A 3,584-nucleotide genomic window follows, 5' to 3' on the forward strand; every position below is an offset into this window, starting at 1 on the left:
TGTAGACAGACTCACGTTCATAAAGATGAACAAATCATGGATCCGAAACGACTTTTCTACCCCTGTGTCATCCTGGGGAGAGTAAAAGCTTGATGATTGGTTAAAATCACCCTACCAACCGTTTTAAGCTTTCAAATTACTAATCATGTTTATCTGTATCTTGACTGGAAAATAATTTGGGCTTTGTAGCAGTGTGCAGCACTGATCCTATTAGGCCATCTATACTAAAGCTTCACCAGATTTAAAATTAAAAATAATTTTTAGCTGCATCTAGCCCGGAAAATAATTTTGGGGCTCCGAGATGCGCAAGGCACATAAGTGCCTTCTTGCTGCACTACCTGCAGCATGACCCTCATATTGTCAGAATTCGAAGTAATCATGACTACTGGGTTGCCACACTCTTAGATCCCCCAAACTTTTCGATCAACCTTTTCATTTTAATAAAGACCAAAAAAATGGTCATTTTTGAAATTATAAGCATTAGCAGGTTGTTAGAAACTGAAATCAAACAGTTTTCAACTCAAAACTTTATTCTAGGTGATGTTACATTTTCACATAGGACCCCTTGTTCGAAAGGAGCTTCTGAACTCTCTCGTCCATTGAATTTGTCAGGTTTTGGATGGTTTCTGCTTCAATTGTTTTGCATGAGGACAGAATACCCTCCCAGAGCTGTTGCTTAGATGTGAACTGCCTCCCGCCATCATAGACACTCCTTTTAATGATGCTCCAAAGGTTCTGAATGGGGTAGAGGTCAGGGGAGCATGGGGGTCACACCATAAGTTTGTCCCCTTTTATGCCCATATCAGCCAGAGATGCAGATGTTTTATGTGCAGCATGAGATGGTGCATTATCATGCAGAAAAATGATCTTGCTGTGAAATACACGGTTCTTCTTCTTGAACCATGGCAGGAAGTGCTGTTTGAGAAAATCCACATACATTATGGAGTTCATCTTTAGCGCCTTCAGGGATCCTAAAGGGGCCGACAATCTCTCTCCCCATGATTCCAGCCCAAAACATTACTCCACCTCCTCCTTGTTGGCGCTGTAGCCGTGTTTGCGTGGGGTGTCCATCAACCAGCCATCCTCCACTCCATCCATCTGGACCATCGAGCGCTGCACGGCACTCATCCGTGAACAAAACAGTTTTGAAATCAGTCTTCATGTAATGTTTGGCCCACTGGAGCCGTTTCTGCTTGTGTGAAGTGGATAGAGGAGGTCGACAGGATGGCGCATGCACAGCTGCAAACCTCTGAAGGACCCTGCATCTTGTTGTTCGGGGGACGTTGGAGGCACAAGCAGCTTCAAAAACTTGTCTGCTGCTATGACAAGGCTTTTTTGCCGCTGCTCTTTCAACCTGACGTAATTGCCTGTAGGAAAGAGTCCTCAATTTGCCCTTATCAGCACGCACACGTGTGTACTGTGAATCAGCTACATACTTCTTGATTGCCAAGACACTTCATCCTGATCATCCCACAATGTTGATTGTAGTCATGCCTTGACCTAAACACTCCACAATTTGTTGCTTCTCAGCAGCCGACACATCCTTTTTCTTTCCCATTTTGGCAGAAAATGTAGGCTGCTTAATAATGTGAGAGAGCCTTCTTAAGTAGTCTTGCCTTTCATTGGACACACCTGCCAAACTAATTAGCACAGGTGTCTGCAATTGCTTACAGTGATATAAAGAGCCCTGACACACATCACCATCAATGAGTTTAACTGACAAACAAACAAATTCTTCCCTTATCACTCCTAAACACTTTTTGCATAATAATTTGGAACGCAGTGTACATGTGCTTTTCCACAAAACACCAGTGGTTCACGTAGTGAATCTTACAGTTCTAACTTGCCAACCGTGGTCTGTATGGAGTTGTTCAATAAAGGGCCCAAAATTAAGATAACATAGATGGGAGAGGTCTCTATGAATAGGAATTCCTAAGTATTTGATACCCTGTGAGGGCCAGGCAAAGGGAAAGTTGGACTGGATGGAATCCTATATGGATTTGGGGAGGGAGACATCGAGGGCCTCAGACTTCGCTGCATTGATTTTAAAATTTTACCATGTAACAAAGTGATCTATTTCAGCCATAACAGCATAGATGGATATATGTGATTGAGTGATATATACTAGGACATCATCAGCAAATAGAGAGCACTTGTACTCGGTGCCTCCCACCTCAATCCACCTAATATTGGGGTTATGGCGAATTGATGAGAGCAGGTGCTCCGTCACTAGGATGTATAAGAGAGGGGACAGAGGACATCACTGCCTTGTCCCATTGGTGATTGTGAAAGGTGATGAAAATGTTCTGACGCACCCCCTGGGCCTTGGGACACCCGGAGCCAGACCCTTTTTGGTGGATGCTGGTGGTTGTAGTCTTCGTGGCGGCGACCCGGTTCCGTGGCTCAGGGCGGTCAAACCAGTGGCGGAACTATTTATGTGGTTTTGATGTTTAAATGTCCGACTACGCCACCCGTGGATTGCGGTCAGAGTGAACCGCCGCTACAGGGCAGACCGCTGAGGCTGGTGTTGTGGGTGCAGCAGAGCGTAGCATAACTCCCCACGGGAGGAGTATAGCCTCAGGGCAGTGTATGCGGAGGATGGGGGTGATGGTGCAGGGCAGCAGCAGTAACGACACGGAGTCAGTGATGCAGTTCAGGGCCTTTACTCACAGTTCTTATTATCCAGACTACGTCTGCAGGTAACGGCTGCCCACGTCGTACTGTGCTCACCAGGTGAGGGGCTCAGACAACTCCCAGATAACTTTGGAGCACTTCACAGGACCCCCTTTGTGTGTCCTTTGTCTGGCCTTTCTTACCAACACTTCTGTCCGGCTGCCTCGGGCCTCCTCTTGGTAAACTTGGCGCCAGTTTCCCTGACCCTATGTGGTGCCTTCCTAGCGGGTGTAGCGAGGGGCTGCGCCACATAAAATGTCAGAGCCTCCGGTTTCTAGCTGAGGGTCGTTTCCTGCCTCCACTAGTTCGGGGACCGGTCTCCCCCTTTGGCCTGACCCCTCCACGCAGGTGGATTCGGGCGTGCGGTGGCGACTCGCCCGTCCGCACCCCTGGGATCCCTTCATTCCTCGTTCCTGGAGCCTTCTCCACTCCTCTTCCTTCCTTCTCCCTCTTCCAGGCCTGGGCCTCTGTTACTAGGCCCGCCTCCGGAGCAGAGCTCATGCAGAGCCCCTGCTCCCTGCCACTTCTGCTCAGACTTCTCTGCACTGAACTAAGATGGTGCCCACCTTTTATACTCCCTTCTCAATGCACCCAGGAACTGCTTCCTCCCTGCTCCTGCACTACAGGGTTCCCCTTCCTCAGTGTTCCCTCCCCCCACTCCAGCCAGGGACAGGGACTGTCGTGCCCATCTCAGGGGCATATTGGTCGCCCTGCCCCACGGCAATGTGGTGTAATGCATGCAGGTGTCGGGTCCTGATCCACACTCCATCCTTACCTGAGAGTGAGATATCACACCTCTGGGTGAGGTGCAATACGTCTGTAGCAACCGAGCCCTCAGGGTGCTACAGTTCCATTTATCTTCAGCCTAGGTGACGTATTGCGATACAGGGCCGTGATTTTGGCTATAAAAG

The sequence above is a fragment of the Phyllobates terribilis genome, unplaced genomic scaffold (assembly GCF_046119375.1).
Source record: "Phyllobates terribilis strain yellow unplaced genomic scaffold, ASM4611937v1 Scaffold_12__6_contigs__length_324123572, whole genome shotgun sequence".
NCBI classification, from domain to species: Eukaryota; Metazoa; Chordata; class Amphibia; order Anura; family Dendrobatidae; genus Phyllobates; species Phyllobates terribilis.